Below are 18590 nucleotides of genomic sequence, written 5' to 3'. Positions count from 1 at the left end.
GGAACTGTTTTTGCATGAGATATAGCTTGAAAGTCATCCCCAAGTGCACTGTTAGATTAAGTGTGCCAGTATTCTGAGTATCCCTGCCCAACTTAAACAAAACAACTTTTTGAAATAATTACAAATTCTCAGGAATTTGCAAAGGAATGTACAGCCAGATTCCCCTGTACCCTTCACCGAGCCTCCCGCAGTGTTCACATCTGGCATAACCATAATAAGTACAATATACAACTCATGACATTGACACTGGTACGAACCACAGAGTTTATTCACATTTTGCCAGTTATATATACACTCTTTGTGTATGCGTGTGTGTGCGGCTCTGTGCAGTTTTATCCCAAGTACAGCATCATGTAAACCCCACCACAGTCAAGATGCTTAACTCTATCTTTAACACAAGATTCCTTCTGAGGGCCCATTTTTAAAAGCACTCCAGTAGCGCCTGGGTGGCTCAGTTGATTAAGCATCTGCCTTGGGCTCAGGTCATGATCCTGGGGTCCTGGGGTCACTTGGGGCTCCCTGCTCAATGGGGACTCTGCTTCTCCCTCCCCCTCAGCCCACCTCCCCCGAGGCTCATGCTGTCTCTGTTTCTAATAAATAAAATCTTCAAAAAATAAAATAAAAAGCACTCCAAGCACAGATACACCTCTCCACATTGCACTACTCCCAGACTTCAGGCCAAACAAGGATATCCTGAGTCCTTGTTTCAGAGAGCACCTCTGATATTACACTTCCTACAGTCTAGGTAAGTTGACCACCTAATTATCTATTTTAGAATTTATTTGCAATTTTTTTTCCCATCTTTACTCATCACTATCCCAGTCATGGAGAAGCTCTACATCTCACGGCAGGAGCATCTGAAGGTCACTGTCCAGATGTAAGAGAATGGTGCACATCCCAACCGACCAGTGCTGCAAGTCAGCGGAGTCTCCAGGGAGACCAGGTACAGCTCTTACCTTAGTTCAGGCTGCTGTAACCAGTGACCATACGCTGGTGGCTTACGCCACAGACATTTATTTCTCACAGTTCTGGAAGCCAGAAGTCTGACATCAGTGTGGCAGCATGGTCAGGTTCTTGGCGAGTGCCCTCTTCCTCGTTTACAGAAGGTCGTCTTCCTGTTTTGTCCTCCCCTGGCTCGCTCTCTGGCCTCTTCCTGTAAAGGCACTAACCCCATCGTGAGGGCTCCACTGTCCTGACCTCAGTACCTCAAAGGTCCCACTTCCAAATACCATCTCTTTGGGATTATGGTTTCAACATATAAATTTGAGGGAGACACATTCGGTTCAAAGCACCTGTGAACACGGTGGCATCGCCACACAGCTGAGGAGGGCCTCTGATCTTTGCATTGTTGATCCAAGCAGTCAACCCTACCTCTTCCAGGCGAATTCACTTCCTTGCTCTTCCATTTGTGGTGAATCTAGCAGAGCAGGACCCTTGAACCCATTTCCCCCAAGTCTATACCATATATAAAAGGAAGCTCGAGCTTCCTTCTCTACCCTGGAACAGAAGTATTCAGGTGAACAGAAGATATCTGTACCATTGCAACACACCTGTGAGCCCACGACCTTTCTCCACTTGAGTAAGAGCAGAAGTGGTGAGCAGTGAGGCTGGGGTGGGGGTGGGGAACTGGGCGGGGTCAGGAGGGGTCTTGTGGAGCACAGTAAGGAGCTTGGATTTTATCCTCTACTCTGGTAAGAGATAAAGGCCAAATGGCTGGGTCCCATTACCTAGCTAATCCAATCAGCTGACCTGGACACCTAGAGATAAATTCCAAAGGTGAAATTAAAGTAGATGAATGAAGCTTTGTTGTTTGGTTTCCAAGGAGAGAGTGACAGATGAAAACGGACATATTAATTAGCTTTTGTGACTTGAAAAGCTTGTTCAAGGGATGTGGTTTTTATTTTTCCAGTTTATCCTTAAGACAGTTTTAGTATTCTATTATCTAGAATGATAAATGTAATGATAAAAGCAATGAGGAAAACACGTGCTGTATTAAAACATTTAAGGCAGAAGTAGATACTGATTTGAGATTATGGAGTTAACATTCCTAACAAACACGTTGCTGTTTCAATGTGGGAGTCACTGCCTTTTCTGGTGTTACTTGATTCTAAAAAAACACAAACAGAACTTTTGGTCCCTAAAACAGAGGAAGACGTGACTGCCTAATACCTCTGTTTAAACCAGTTATTAGATGTCTGTGACAAAATACAAGGTCTGGAAAACCGTGGAAACCAACCCCTCCCAGAGAACTCAAGGCCTTCAAACTTCAGGAGCGATGTTTCACTCTTCTCTTCCTCACCTTCCCCTTCCTGCACGGGATGGCTGGCTTAACCAGAGACACACCCAAACACCAGGGAGGAAGCTCAGGATAAAAATCTAAAATCTGTACTCTGGGGAGAAACAGTATGGAGGCCAAATTTGTCTGCTTACATAGTTGAAGCTAGTTTCTTTTTTTAGTGTCATCTGCCTTCCCCCTCCCTTTTTCAGACACTAGCTTTCCCATCATTCATTCATTCATCCATCCATCCATTCATTCATTCGTTTACTGTGCCTCTATGTTGTGATGGGCACAGAGCTAGAAGCGGGGTATACAGTGAGTGATAAACCAGACAGAACAGACACACCCTCTGGTCTCTTCGAACTTACAGTCTAATGTGGGAGATGATCAATAAACAAGTGAACATCCCAGTAAATATACGAGGACTACTTGTAGAGGCTGGGAGACGACAAGCAGGGGGCCATCTGTGATAGAGAAAAACAGGGGTGAGGAGGTTGTGCACGCTCCCTGAGCAGGTAATATTTAAGGAAAGAATCAGCATGCACAGATCTGTAGGAAAACTGTCCAAGCAGAGGGAACAGCATAGGGAAGAGCCCAGAGGCAGGAACAATTTCAACCGAGAAGGGGGTTATCTGGAATTGAGAGACCAGCAGGCTGAGGAGACTGCCAGTGCCAGGTCCTAAACACTCCAGAGTCTGTAATGGAAAGTTATTGAAAGGCTTTAAAGTGGGCGGTGGTCAGTTGCGTGTCTCTGGAAGATGACTGACGGATGCACAGACATCGAGCAGCTAGCTCTGCACAGGCACCTAAAGATCCAGTCACTGTGGTTGCCTGTGGGCTAAGGAACTAGATGGCTGGGGGTCAGAGAGGGGATGCAGAAGTGTTCCTAGGGACCCTTTGTTAACTTCTGACCTTGGAAGTATCCTCTGTATCCCAAGACCGGAAGCAGGAACAGGAAGAAGGCCACTGCAGATGTCCAGGACAGACCTGAGACATCCGGGAAGCTCCGTGATCAGACTGTGGGCATGAGGAAGGGGTTGGCGTTACGATAATCCCTGTTTTTGGATTCAGGATTGAGTGACTAAGTAGATGGTGATGATAACTGAAATTCGGGCGAGGTGAAGAGGAAGGGTTTGGGGGCACGGACAGTTCCAGAATTTCTATTTAGGAGAGGCTCAGGGGTGGTCAGCTAGTTGGAAGAAGAGGCTGGAAGAGCTGTGTCTTAAATATGCATTTGCACAGCACTTATATAATCAAGATAGTTTCGATTATAGTGCAGTAACCTCAAATACACAACACGCACACACCTCAGAATTAAAAAACAGCAAAAATCTCGGGGACTTAGACAACAGAGTTTGTCATTTTTTCCCCTTGCTCACAGTGAGCTACAGGTCTAGATGACTCTCTGGGCAACTGTCCTACGCGCGATGGCTCAGCATTCCAGGCTGCTTTGATCTTAGGCATCTGCATCTCAACACGTGATAACTTTGGGACAAAGAAAGGGGGGGTGGGAAAGACAGTGAAGAGAATTGTGCACCTGTTCCTAAATATTTCCACGCAGATGCCATATGTGTAATTTCCCCCACATTTCAGTGGCCACGGTGACTGCCATCACGGAGTCTAACTGCAAGGAGATGGGTAAAGAGAATTCTTCCAAGTGTCTAGGAAAGGAAGGAGAACTGGTAAAGCTCTAGTGCAGTCACTATGAACTTACATGAGAATGAGAGAACTTCCAAAGTTTGTTTCAAAGAATGGGGTACATCAAAGAAAGGGGGGCACCTGGCCGGCTCAGTTGGTGGAGCGTGTGACTCTTGATCTCGGGGTGGTGAGATTGAGCCCCACACTGGGTGTAGAGATTACTTAAAAAAAAAAGAATGGGAGTACAGGTTATGCAGAGAGTTGAAATGTGGGCCATCAATGAGCAGTCCTCCCCCCACCATTAGTGTTGTTTTGTGTGTGTGTGTGTGTGTGTGTGTGTGTGTGTGTGTAGGGGGGACCCAAGAATCCCAGTTTTGGACATGTTAAATTCAAGAAGCCTCCATCCAAGTGGAGGTATCAAATAAGCAGCTTAATCAGGAGGTCAGAGGAGAGGTCTGGGCTAGAAATAGAATTGGGGAGATTAAAAAATATATGTATCTGCATTTCGGCATTAGCACATGAGTGTGAAGTCCAGTGGTCTAGGCCAGTGTGGTCAGGAACACGATGGTCTTTGGAACAGGTAGAGGATCAAAGACAGCTGTGGACAGAACCTCCTGTCACCCACAATTAAAAAGGGGTCTGAAAAGGAGACTGGGAAGGAACAATCACAGAAGAAGGGGAGAGTCCAGAGTGACTCTGCTACAGCTAAGGGGAAGAGCTTTAAAAGGTGTGTGTATTTCTGCTCTCGTCAACGCAAACTCCCTCACTTGCATGATAGATCCCTGCCCCTTCTGCACCTCAGTTCCCGTCTCTGCACTGAGTCAGATCATTCAGATCATAGTAGTGCTTGATATCACATTGCCCTGCTCTGTTTCCTTCATGTCATTGACAGTTCTACACTTGATCTTAGGCAAGATCATTTAGACTAGCATTTACAGTCCTAATTGTTAATTGTTTACTTGTGTACTGTGAGTCTGACCCCATCACCCCCAATATGAAGCAAGCTACAAGAAGATACAAGGAAAGCTTAGTTGGCAGAGGGGATGAGGATTGGGGAGCATAAGCAGTGGTTATTGCCTCTGAAAGTATCACATTTTCAGCAACTTTAGGATACTATGTTGCTAAGACAGCTGTTAATTATATGATGGCAATAGCATTGGAGCGGGCAGTCTGAAATTCTGATTGCGAAGCAAGCAGAGAAGGTAGTCACATACTGGCGCCTTTATGGGGGCTTTGCTGACTCATCAACCAAAGTCTCATGCCTCCTGCCGTGGCCCTGGGATAGAGAACTCCGACGTTATGACCTGGCTACAGCCTTGAGACAGGATCTCTCTACCTCTACATCACAGGGCCTAGAACAGTGTCAGCCAAATAGTAGGCACTCAATAATTATTGAATAAATTTACATAATCTTATATAAATTATTTTGTCTCTATAACCAGATAACATACATTACTTCATTACTTACACAATAAATAAAGTTGTAAATGTTGCCAACAGCTTAGTTGGATTTGGGCTGAAAACTACACAATGATTTGGACATGAACTTCACTGGTAACGTCAGTGGGAGCATTTGCAGTCGGGGGTTGGCAACATGGCCGGACTGCACGGAGGGAACAGCAAGGGAAGAGAGGAGTGGGGCCAGGGAGACTGCTCCTTCCAGAAGCTGGCAGCAAAGGGAAGTAAGAATAAGATCGTGAACCATAAGATGCAAAATGAATAGAGTTTTGTTTTGTGTTAAAAGGTTGAGACTTCAACATTTTTTGTGTGTGAGGAGAACAGGGCCAGTAGAGAAAGAACCAAAGACGCATGAGAAAGGAATGCTGCTGGTGTGTGGACAAGAGGAATCTGGTATTTATAGAACCAGGAATTCCCTTTCCGCCGGGATACTAAGGAAGTAAGGACAGATTGGGAGTCCGGGTCAGGAAGCCCAAGGGATGGGCCTGCCACTGGCCTTCATTTTCTTTCTAAGCACAAAGGACAGAAACATCATTTCCCAAACTACCCTTCAATTTCTCCTCTTAACCAGTTCTGCTCCCTGTTTGCTCACACATCTGCTTCACTTCTGCCCTTTAGGCTCTGTCTGTCACCTCTTCCCAGCTCTGGACCGGCCTGCAGCCCCTAGGCCTTCAGTGGGCTTAGCATGCAACCAGGGCCAGTTGTCTGGGATTGTCCTGCTCTTTGATCCCGAGATGACAAAATCTCCCATCTTATGAAATTGTTAGAATTCCAGACTTTTATCTGATTTCTCAGTGAGAATTCCCATGGAGTGTCTGCACATTTCACAAACCCTGTCCCCCTACTTCTGAAACTGCGTTCGACTTGGTGTAATTATTTAGCCCAAAGATGGCCACAAAACTCTCCCTTAGTTCCCTAAAATATAACCAAGATATCTGAAACAAGACTGCATTTGAAAGCTCAGCGATAACCGAAGGGAATAATAAGAAAGAAAAGTAAAAAGGTGTTGTAACTCAAACGCCCAGACCCTTTTATTCTTGCTTTACGTTGAGATCATTTTCTCAGATGTCAGAAAAGCTTATTTAATTGCAAAAGCACTGTTGATATTCCTTATCACACAGAAAAACTTGCTAAAACTCCTATTTGAACTCTTGTGCACTTCCAAGTTTCTCTCTCTACCTCAGCTGCCCGATCCCTTCCCTGTCCTTCCAGAAGTTTCCTCCCACAGTGCATGGAGATGGCACGGAGATCTCTGGTCTTCAGCAGAGCCCTTCTCCAGTCATACCCAGCTCAGCAGAACAAAACTGGAGGAAGAGATCTCTGCAAAACAAAAGCCCCGGTTGTTACAACCTGACCGAGTCTTACACCTCCACACCTGGAAACAGTATAGGAGGTTTTTCCTGAAGTTTCTCTGTGAATCCTCAGCATCAGAATCTCCTACGGTCTGGGAATAAAACCAGAACATGTTTGCCTTGTAATTGTTTTAGACGATAGCTTTAGGAAATTATGATGAATCAAACGCTTAGTTTTGGGGCCAAATTGTACTTATATCTATATACGCACATTGCCTTATCACCACTGCCCTGTCTCATCCTGTAACCCCCAAACTTAAGAAATACAGTGTTATGTGGGAGATTTTATTTACCCGTTGCTGGTGCCACCTAGTGGACATTGCCGCCTAAACAGCTTGGAGTCTAGGATTTTTTTTTTTTTTTTTTAATTTTTTAATACACATATAATGCGTTTTTATCCCCAGGGGTATAGGTCTGTGACTCGCCAGGTTTACACATTTCACAGCACTCATCATAGCACATATCCTTCCCAATGTCCATATCCCCACCACCCTCTCCCATCCCCACTCCCCCCAGCAACCCTCAGTCTGTTTTTTGAGATTGAGTCTTTTATGGTTTGTCTCCCTCCCGATCCCATCTTCTTTCATTTTTTTCTTTTCCTACCCCCCAAACCCCCCATGTTGCATCTCCACTTTCTCATATCAGGGAGATCATATGATAGTTGTCTTTCTCCGACTTACTCACTTTGCTAAGCATAATACCCTCTAGTTCCATCCACATCGTCACAAATGGCAAGATTTCATTTCTTTTGATGGCTGCATAATATTCCATTGTATATATATACCACATCTTCTTTATCCATTCATCTGTTGATGGACATCTAGGTTCTTTCCATAGTTTGGCTATTATGGACATTGTTGCTATAAACATTTGGGTGCACGTGCCCCTTTGGAGAACCACGTTTGTATCTTTAGGATATATACCCAGTAGTGCAATCGCTGGGTCATAGGGTAGCTCTATTTCCAGTTTTTTGAGGAACCTTCACACTGTTTTCCAGAGTGGTTGCACCAGCCATTTACAATTGCACCCAAAACCATAAGATACCTAGGAATACTAACCAAAGAGACAAAGAATCTATACTCAGAAAACCATAAAGTACTCATGAAAGAAAGTGAGGAAGACACAAAGAAATAGAAAAATGTTCCATGCTCATGGATTGGAAGAACAAATATTGTGAAAATGTCTATTCTACCTAAAGCAATCTACACATTTAATGCAATCCCTACGAAAATCCCATCCATTTTTTTCCCAAAGAAATAGAACAAATAATCTTAAAATTTATATGGAACCAGAAAAGACCTCGAATAGCCAAAGGAATATTGAAAAAGAAAGCCAAGGTTGGTGGCATCACAATTCCAGACTTCAAGCTCTATTACAAAGCTGTCATCATCAAGACAGCATGGTACTGGCACAAAAACAGACACATAGATCAATGGAACAGAATAGAGAGCCCAGAAATAGACCCTCAACTCTATGGTCAACTAATCTTCAACAAAGCAGGAATGAATGTCCAATGGAAAAAAGACAGCCTCTTCAACAAATGGTGCTGGGAAAATTGGACAGCCACATGCAGAAAAATGAAATTGGACCACTTCCTTACACCACACACGAAAATAGACTCAAAATGGATGAAGGATCTCAATGTGAGAAAGGAATCCATCAAAATCCTTGAGGAGAACACAGGCAGCAACCTCTTCGACCTCAGCCGCAGCAACTTCTTCCTAGGAACATCGCCAAAGGCAATGGAAGCAAGGGCAAAAATGAACTATGGGGATTTCATCAAGATCAAAAGCTTTTGCACAGCAAAGGAAACAGTTAACAAAACCAAAGGAGTCTAGGATTTTTAATGACCTGGGGTAGGGATGAAGAGGAAGAAGGCTAACAGTCAGTTACTGTTAGATGTGATGCTAATCTATATAAAATTCATTGGCTAATTTAATCTCCAAAACAATACTAAATTATGGGAATCACCACCCCATTGTGCAAAAGATGGAATCTGAGACAAAGAAAGCTTAAGAGACTTGCCTTTCAGGAAGTAAATGGCAGAGTGACAACTGCAGAATCCAAGGCCTTACCTGCTGAGCCAAAACATTGAGGAAACTCCATTAATGGAAGAATTCGGTACAATGTATTTATACAGTGGAGGGTGATGTCGCTGGTGTGGTCGCTGGTGTGGTTTAGCCCCTGGGGAGTGGGGGAAGTGCCCAAGTATTACCCAAGTTAATACCTAAGTATTAACAGGTTTTAAGGAAGTAGCTGTCACCCCTTGAGGCACTGAGAAGGGCCAAAGAAATGTCCTGCACTGGACACTGGGCAGACAAGATCCATTCCTCTGTGTCCTAAATTCCCCTGCGGGCCACACTGCAGGCGCACTAAGCCTGCATTTTTTATTATCTTTTGTTGCGAGAGAGAAGCAAATATTCCCAGTCAGTGGGATAGCTGAAGACTGATGCTCTCCCTCCCCACACATCAAATTAGGAAGTTCAGGCCCCCTTCTGACAATCCCGAGTCTTTATTCCTGACAAAGGGAGAGTGTGTCACTCTCCAGCATCTCAGTGAGAAGTTCGGTGGGAAGGAGGGCCTTTTCTCTGTGGCGTAGACCTCAGGTGCTGTCAGGCCTTTTCTGTGGGGGTATGGAAGAAAAAAGTCATTCCCAGATGTCTTAGTCAGCTGGGGCTGCCATTACAAAAATCCCACAGACCAAGTGGCTGACACAGCAGAAATATATATATATATATATATATACACACATATATATATATTTTAAGATTTTATTTATTTGACAGACAGAGATCACAAGTAGGCAGAGAGGCAGACAGATAGAGAGAGAGGTGGAAGCAGGCTCCCTGCTGAGCAGAGAGCCCGATGTGGGGCTCGATCCCAGGACACCGGGATCATGACCTGAGCCGAAGACAGAGGCTTTAACCCACTGAGCCACCCAGGTGCCCCCAGAAATATATTTTCTTACAGTTCTGTCCGGAGTCTCGGTGTCAGGGTAGTCAGGATTTTGTGAGAGCTCTCTTTCCGCCTCATGGAACCTTTTCTGGGTACGTGTACAACAAGAGAGAGCAAGTTCTCTGCTGTTGCTTCTTCCAAGGGGACTGAGACTATCACAAAGGCGCTACCCTCATGATGTCAATCTAATCCTAATGGCCTTTTAGGGGCCCCACCTCCAATCATCATCACACTGGAGGACAGGACTTTCAATATAGGAATTTGGGAAGGGCATAGATATTTTGGGGAGGGCACACATATCTCTGTGCACAGATAACCAAAATTCACTTCCTTATCACATGCAAAACCCATCATTCATTCCATCCCAGTGACTCTGAGTCCTACCTCATTCCATCAACTCTGAAGTCTAAAGCCCAACGTCTCATCTAAATATCATCTAGATCAGGTATGGGTGAAGCTCTAGGTCCATCCTGAGGTAAAATTCCTCTCCGGCTGTGAATCTGTGAAACCAGACAAATTATGCGCTTCTAAAATACAGTGGTGGGACAGGCATGGAGTAGACATTCCCATTTCCAAAGGGAGAAACAGGAAAGAAGGGGTGATGGGGTCCCAGCCATCTGAAACCTAGCAAGACAAATTCCATTAGCTCTTAGGCCTGGAGAATAAACCACTTTGGTTCGCTACTCTGCCCTCCAGGCCCACTGGGGTGGCAGGGTCATTCCCCAAGCGTGGCTCTCTGTGGGGCCCCTGTGCATGAGGTTCTGCTGAGCAGTCCCGCTCTTTGAACCCGAGGTGGGGGCAGCCTTTTGCCCTTTGCACAGCCTCTCCTGTGTACACGGGGGCTGGAGTGGGAGTGGCAGCCTTGCTGATCTCAGAAATCACCTGTGGGCTCCTTTCTCCCTCTTCTTGAAGGACAGTACCTATGCCCTTGGCCAAAGAGTTCCATGGTCTCATCCTGGAAAATCCAAGGCATCCAGCAGCCATCCTTCATCCCATCCCATCTTCTCTGCCCCTGTCAGTCCACACGGGCAGTGTGTCTGCTGGTACAATCCCACCTTGGTGTCTGGCTCCTGTTGGGAAGGCTGAGGAAGTCTACAAGTTACTGCCCCCGTGATCTCTGTCAGATGACTGTTGAGCACCACCTTGGTGTTCTCTTCAAAACAAACTTTTTTTTTTTTAAATTTATTTGAGAGTGAGCGAGCATACAAGCAGGGGTGGGTGGGAGAAGCAGACTCCACACTGAGCAGGGGACCCTATGTGGAACTCGATCCCAGGACCCTGAGATCATGACCTGAGCCAAAGCCAGACACTTAACTGAGCCATGCAGGCGTCCCAAACAAGCCTTCACATTTTGTGCAATATGGATAGGCTGAGAATTTCCCAAATCTTCACATTCTGGTTCCTCTTTGCTTCACTGCTGCTTCGCCTCTCTCATTTTGCATTTCCCTGTGAGCAGTCAGGAGGGACTGAGCTGCTCCTCTCTCAGTTGCTTGGAAGTCTCCTAATCCAGTTGTGTCACTTGCAAGTTCTACCTTCCCCAGAACCTTAAAACAAGTCTAGCCAAATCTCACTTTACATAAGGACTGCCTTTCCTCCAGTCTCCTCCAGTAATACGTTCTTTTGTCTGCGACCTCACCAGAATCATCCTTTATGTTCCATATGCCTTGTGTGCACCTCAGAGTTCTCCCATATTTAGGTATTTGATAGAGCAGCACCCACTTCCTGATACCAGAATCTGGGTGAGTTAGCTCGGGCTGCTGTAACAGAATCCTGTCGCCGGGGTGCTCACACAGCAGAAATGCATTTCCTCATTGTTCCAGAAGCTAGAAGTCTGAGAACTGGGTGGAAGCACTGTCAGGCTCTGGTGAGAGCTCTCTCTTGCCTTCCTTCTCACTGTGCGCTCACAGGACCTTTGGTGAAGAGAGAAGGGACACGTTCTCTGGTGACTCTTCTTACAAGGATACCAGTCCCATCATGAGGGGCCCATCATCATGACCTCATCTACCCTTACCTCCCAAAAGCTCTATCTCCGAACACCACTGCACTAGGTGTCAGGGCTTCCTCATGTGAATTTGGTGCGGGGGACACAAACAGTGCATAACACCAAATATGATTTTAATTTCTTTGCATTTATTTTTATTGCAAATGAGTCTGTCTAGTTTTTTTCCCCAACTTTTTATTATTTTAAACACCTGAAAAGTTGAAAGAAGAAAACAACAGTACACTACTGCCTACATCATTACTTGCCATATTTGCCTTCTCTGTATGTCTAGATGCCTCTCTAGCTGTCTATTTGTTGTTCAAAGTCTCTTATGGACATCATGGTCTTCTACCCCTGTCAGCATAAATCTCTTAACCAAAGTAGCATTATTACTCTTAAGAAAACAATTCCCTTACATTTTAGCCAATTCAGATTAAAATTTCTCCAGTATCTTTGTAGCTCTTTCCCTCTGAATTTGGATAAATGAAGCTTTAAGCATTACATTTATTTGGTATAGCTCTTTAGTCTTATTAATGTAGAAAAGTCCTCCAAAACATTTTCTGCCCATGACATTGACTTTTTGAAGAAACAATGTGATAATATTGTGACCATATGAACTCTTTGAGATATACAAAAATATTTATCAAGGAAATGGGGAAAATGCTGTTACAAAAACACAAGGCATAATTAACTGGCCTCATGTTTAATTTAAACTTCTTACCTGAGTGCAATCAGAAAGCTTATCAGTTGCAGAAATTAACATATTGTTAATTGGTAATAGTACTAGAAAACACTGTATGTTCATGATTCTAGAACTCTGCCTAAATTTACCATAGTTTTAAATTGATATTCACTGGTGGTTCAGCTCATCAAAATATGTGGGTGAAAAATTTTAAAAATCCAACTTAAAAAAATCCTCAAACAGTACAGAAAAGTATAAAGTTATAAGAATCACTCAAAATCAGTCTATCCATAAATAACTAGTATTAATACTGGGTAAACAGTATATGCAGCTATCTATACATCTATCTGGAGAGATAGGTAGCAATACTTTTATAAAAATAAAATGGTGGGGTGCCTGGGTGGCTCAGTGGGTTAAAGCCTCTGCCTTCAGCTCAGGTCATGATCTCGGGGTTCTGGGATCAAGCCCCATATCAGGCTCTCTGCTTGTAAGAGCCTGCTTCCCCCTCTCTCTCTCCCTGCCTGCCTCTCTGCCCACTTCTGGTCTCTGTCAAATAAATAAATAAAATCTTTAAAAAAAAATAAAAAAAAATAAAATGGTACTCTTGGGACACCTGGGTGGCTCAGTAGGTTAAGTGTCTGCCCTCAGCTCAGGTCATGATCCCGGGGTCCTGGGATTGAGCCCCGCTCAGCGGGGAGCCTGTTTCTCTCTCTGCCTTTGCAGCTCCCCCAACTTGTGCGCTCTCTCTCTCACTCTATCAAACAAATAAATAAATAAATATTAAAAACAATAATATGGTACTCTATATCCCTTTTTCCCTTCAGCCTATGGGCTCAGTGGCTTCTGGCTCTTACACTAATCAGCGGGTTATCTCGGTCATAGTTGACATCTTGCTTTTCCATTACCTGTATAATCAATTCCTTGCACTAAATTCCCCCTCATTGAAAATACCTGAAGCAGTTTCAAGTTGACCTTGACTCCTCTATGGTAGATGCTCTTTTTAATGAAAATATTCTAATTTTAGTGACTTTTACTTGAAATTAATACAACAAAAGAACATGAAGTAGAAAACTTTTTCCTTTAACACGAGGGGTGTTAACATTCTAAAAGCTCTTTCTAGGTTAAGAAATTATGAAAACCTCTTCAAGTTGGAGTTGTTACACCTAATATTTTTAACTGCTTTTCAATTTTAGACAGTAAAAGTAGACAATTCATGAAAAACTAGTACTCACAAGCTTTCTGTTTACTTATACTTATTTTGTTCAGGTTTGTAACATTCACATTCTAGAAAACAATTTCCACCCTTGCCCAGTATTAGTGAAGTTACATATTTATTTATTTATTTATTTATTTATTTATTTATTTATATTTATTTTATTTTAAAGATTTTATTTATTTATTTGACAGGGACAGATCACAAGTAGGCAGAGAGGCAGGCAGAGAGAGAGAGAGAGAGGGAAGCAGGCTCCTGGCTGAGCAGAGAGCCCGATGCGGGACTTGATCCTAGGACCCTGAGATCATGACCTGAGCCGAAGGCAGCGGCTTAACCCACTGAGCCACCCAGGTGCCCCTGAAGTTACATTTTTAAACCGGCTCTATTTCACTACAAAGTCAGTTTCATGCAGCCAATGCGGGTTACTTGCTTTGTTCACAGATATATTCAAACAACAGGAAGAGTGTCTGGCACAAATAAATGCTGGTTGAATAAATTATTTACCAAAATTATTCACCTTCTTAAATTTCAAATTAGAATTTCCCACCTAATTGGCTGGATTTCATGGCTGTGTATGTAGATATGTATAAACACACTCTTAGACACAGTTTTTTCCTCAGTCAAAGAGAATCTTGGCCATGCAGTGCTGTTTGAGTCTCTTCCTGTTTGAACACCTGACCCACTGTCTTCTGGCATTATCCGTTCTCTGCTCATTTTATCGAATGTACTCTGAATATAGGTGTGCAAACTGTCACAAATTCTTTACAATCCTAGTGGCCAGTGCCCGTCTATCATCATTATTTTATACTGTAAGCTTTTGTCTAGTTGTCTGCCACATTTGTGGGCAGAAGTTTAAAATATGTCTTTTTGTTTTGATAGGGCTATACTATTTTTTTTTTTTTAAAGATTTTTATTTATTTATTTGACAGAGAGAAATCACAAGTAGGCAGAGAGGCAGGCAGAGAGAGAGGAGGAACCAGGCTCCCTGCTGAGCAGAGAGCCCCATGCGGGGCTCGAACCCAGGACCTGGGATCATGACCTGAGCCGAAGGCAGCGGCTTAACCCACTGAGCCACCCAGGCGCCCCAGGGCTATACTATTTTTGATGACATTCTTCAAGTCAACAAATATTTTGTACACATCCTGTGTACACAAATACACATACTGTGTATGACACAAATATAGATGGCCAATGGACCCTATCCTCAAGGAGCTGGTCCTGTGGGGTAGATAAATCCGTTGATACAATATGAAGTAGAGAGTCAGATCTTAGGAGAAACACAGCACCTGGATGTTTTGAAGAGACAGTAACTACCAAGAGGAATGAAGGAAATGGACACTGACAGAAGGCCTGTTATTGGCAAGTAAGGAGGGGCCTTCATACATGTCATCTCCTTTCATCTTCGGAATAATTCTGCAAGAAAAATGATCATTATTCCCATTTCACTGATACAGATACTGACCTTAAGTAATTATCCCAAATAACGCAGGGAGAGTTGAGACTGGAACCCAATTCTTCCTGATTCCAAAGCTGATACTCTTTCTCTACTACATATATTACCTGTTGCAAGACTCAATCAGAGAAGGCTTGATGGAGAAAGTGGCCCACGAGCAAGTGCCTTGATAGGTAGGTAGGTTTTAAGGCAGGACCAATAATTCCTAATCTTCGCCCAGCTTTTTCCTTGATTGAGGTACCGGTGGGTGTTTGATCTGCGGCCAAGAAATTGTTTCTGCTCATTTGGAGACCCAGTTCTGAGTGGGTAGTGATTACCAATTACAGGAAAGAAACTCCAAGTGGCCTTGTTCTTGAGTTTCCTGGCATTCTTTGGTGTTGGATACATATCTTTTCCCTCATCACCCCTTTGCACAGACACACAAGAATTAAGTCCTCCTGGTGCTAAGACATATCCTTCCCCTCAGGCATTTCTAGGGCAAGTATAAATTCTTCAAAACACCATGGGAGATAGAAAGCAGCGGTTTTCAAATTTAAGTTCCAAGTCATTAGTCCACTTTGACATTTTAGTTGGTTATAACCAACAAGGGACAGAGAGAACAGAAACAGCAGAGAGAATTGCATATAGTAAGGGTCAACACAGTTTTATGCCCCACATGGGATCTGTGTGTGGGCTTTTGTTTATGTCCTGGGCTATGATGTTGACTGTATTTCTGATAGCGACAGACATTTCTTTAAACAGTAACAGGGCCTATTTCCAAGCCACGTATACCAGCAAAGCCTGAAAGTGTTTTTAACCAGCATGGAGGAGTAGCTGGGCTTAGGGTCAGGGAGCCCTTGGATGAAAACTTTCTCTCGTCTAGGAAACAGTATCACAGGCTGCTTAGGTATCAAACAGTATAATATCTTAAGCATTCTTTCAAGAGTCAGCTTAGTAGAAATGTTGATAGAAAAAAAACTAGGCAATTATGTCTTAGCAGAGGCTCTGGAGGGAGGAGCAGGCCTGTCCAGCTCAATAGTTACCCAAGGTAACCATTCTCAGAGAGGAGAGGCCACAGGACATCTCTAGATTAAAGTCCTCCTATCCAATTGGGTTATGTATATTTCCAGGACTCAAAGGATGACAGAGGAGGAATGCCTTCAATCAGCAATATTCAGTCCTTGGGCTCTTTACTTTCTTCTTCTTGCCCAGTTTTTGATGGTGTTTGGAAAACCAGCTGCCATACTTGGTAAGGCTTGGCTGTGGTAATGTGTTAGGGCTCAGTTTCAAGAGCGGGTAGGGAGAGGAAGAAATTGGGACTGTGTGGGGTTAGGGTTAAGGCTGGCTGCTAACCCCATTTGAGGGCAGATCACTCAACCGATTCCAACACAGAGAAGTCAGAATCTTAGCTAAACATCAGTTTTGTTTTGTTATCAGTATGCTAGTAGGTTCCAATCAGACTTACTGACCCTATCTCAAAACCTATCTTCAATCCATTTTTATAGGTAATAATAAAATTGTAGCTAATATTTAACATTCCTTTAATGATGTGCCAGCTGCTATGCTAATATTATCTCATTTAATCTTAACTGTCACCTTAAGAAGTAATGACTATAGTAATTACCATGGTAGTAAGAACTACCATTTAATGAGGGCTTACTGTGTGCCAGAGAGTACGAAGTGCTTTAGATTGATAAAAAAACATTTAATTCTCACAACCCCAAACACAGGTACGATTGTTACCCCCATTCTACAAAGGAAGGAAGTTAGCCACAAAAATTAGGTCACCTGCCTAAAGTCCCGCAGCTAGGAAATGGCAGCACCAGGCCTGGAATCCCCGGTCTTTGACTGTCAAGTTCAACTACCTAATCACTATATTCTACTGCCTTTCCCATCCACTTCTACTTAACAAACTTCTTCTTTTTTTAAAGATTTGAGAGAGAGTGGGCATGTGCACACCAGGAGAAGGGCAGAGGGGGAGACAGAGAGAATCTCCAGAAGATTCTGCACTAAGCACAGAGCCAGACACAGGGTTCCAGCTCACAACCTGAGCTGAAACCAAGAGTTGGACGCTTAACCGACTGAGCCACCCAGGTGCCCCTACTTATCAAACGTTTTCATGTATAATGGACACTATCCTGATCAGTTCTTCTCTTTTTAACAGTTGATTCATACAAACTAGCATTTTGGACCTCACAATGGTCTCTGGTTTCCTGGTCAACTGTTCTCTCTCTCCTCTCTTTAAAGATTTTATCTGTAAGCAATCTCTACATCCAACGTGGTTCTCCAACTTACAACCCCAAGATTAAGAAGTGCACACTCCACCAACTGAGCCAGCCAGCCATCCCAGTCAACTGTTCTTCTCGTATAGGTAATAGTATTTAAAAAAAAAAAAAAGATTTTATTTACCCATTTGACAGAGAGAGAGATCACAAGTTGGCAGAGAGGCAGGCAGGGGTGGGGGGAAGCAGGCCCCCCACCGAGGAGAGAGCCCAGTGCAGGACTTGATCCCAGGACCCTGAGATCATGACCTAAGCCAAAGGCAGAGGCTTAACCGACTGAGCCACCCAGGTGCCCTAGGTAATAGTATTGATTCACTTCCCCCTGCTCCAAACTGAAGTTCTGCTCATTAAAAAAAAAACAACAAAAAAACATATCTTGCTGAACTATGCTGTTTATATGAATAATATATCAGGCTAGGTTTTGTTTATGTACTTTTTGGTAATTAAAACTCTTTTAAAAGTAAACTCCACACCACATATGGGGCGTGAACTCATGATCCCCAGATCAAGAGTCACATGCTTTACCAGCTATGCCACTCAGGCGTCCCATGCGTTCTTTCTGAACTGTTTTTCTGGAATCTTACTTTTCAAGTTTCTGTAGAATCATACCTTAATTTTATTTTTCAGTACTCCCAGACATGGACCAACAATGCAAGTCAAGCTGATCACTGTCCTCTGTGTAAGTTACAATACTCAGTCTGGGCCCTTGCTCCTATTTGATAAGCCTCTTTCATTGCTCCCCTACTTTCCAAATCCTGTTTGTTCACCAAGGCTCGGCTTAAATCCCTCCATAAAGTCTACCTAACTCCCCTCCGTCCTACTGCTTATTATTTTCTCTGAATGTGAGTAGCACTGCATTCCCTCAAAACACTTAGAATTTAATTGTATGTGCTTTTATTTCTATAAATGCTGCCAGTCTGATCCTTGCAGGGATCGTTATTTATACAGTTCTTGCCTTCTGCTTTTTTTAAAAAAATATTTTATTTACTTATTTGACAGACAGAGATCACAAGTAGGCAGAGAGGCAGGCAGAGAGAGAGGAGGAAGCAGGCTCCCCACTGAGCAGAAAGCCCGATGTGGGGCTCGATCCCAGGACCCTGGGATCATGACCTGAGCTGAAGGCAGAGGCTTTAACCCACTGAGCCACCCAGGCGCCCCCTTGCCTTCTGCTTAATGTGATGCCACCAAAAGAGCTTTAGGGAGATGTCCTGGCCTGGTACTGGAGTCGCAAACAAGCTCCTGGGACTTGAACTCATGACCCTGAGATCCAGAGTCACATGCTTCACCAACTGAGCCAGCCAGGCACCCCTCTGTGCTCT

At 43.7% G+C, this 18590-nt stretch overlaps 1 long non-coding RNA gene across 1 annotated transcript; it reads left to right on the top strand.

Annotated features, from left to right (window-relative positions):
- The first annotated feature begins 257 nt into the window (after positions 1-257).
- LOC125080719 (uncharacterized) lies at positions 258-10128 on the top strand. The gene is made up of 3 exons (XR_007121460.1): positions 258-282; positions 2583-2586; positions 9994-10128. It is a non-coding gene; the product is annotated as an uncharacterized LOC125080719 (long non-coding RNA).
- Positions 10129-18590: the final 8462 nt, after the last annotated feature.

This window comes from Lutra lutra, chromosome 11 (genome assembly GCF_902655055.1).
Source record: "Lutra lutra chromosome 11, mLutLut1.2, whole genome shotgun sequence".
In the NCBI taxonomy this organism is placed as follows: domain Eukaryota; kingdom Metazoa; phylum Chordata; class Mammalia; order Carnivora; family Mustelidae; genus Lutra; species Lutra lutra.
This window is presented reverse-complemented; position numbering and strand designations above follow the sequence as displayed.